The following is a 372-nucleotide window of genomic DNA, read 5'->3' as shown; positions in this document are numbered from 1 at the left end:
CCCGGTTAAGGAGTTGAAGCCAGAGATTTACTCCTGCCTGGCATGCGCTCGCATCGCTGGGGGTAAGAATTTTATCCTAAAATCAAATGGGAGCAGACTAAATCAAAGGTAAATTCTTGTTTCGCTTTCTTATTCGATTTTGTATAATAGTAAGACCCATCTGTGAAACTCTGTTACTAGGTCGTGCAATGTAAAATTGTTACTACAAAAAAAGAGGATATTGAGTCTATGGGGGCTGTGCAGGGTACTACAAGCCGCTCACTCTCGGGCGTGATCCCACTACTGCTTGACACGGGTGCTTTTGGCTGCTGGGTTTCCCCCCTGGCCCGGTTCACACCTCCTTAGACAACCTGGACTTCCCTGGCTCCCTGC

Source organism: Penaeus monodon, chromosome 31 (assembly GCF_015228065.2).
Source record: "Penaeus monodon isolate SGIC_2016 chromosome 31, NSTDA_Pmon_1, whole genome shotgun sequence".
NCBI classification, from domain to species: Eukaryota; Metazoa; Arthropoda; class Malacostraca; order Decapoda; family Penaeidae; genus Penaeus; species Penaeus monodon.
The sequence above is the reverse complement of the archived record's forward strand: the minus strand, read 5'-3'. Positions refer to the sequence as shown.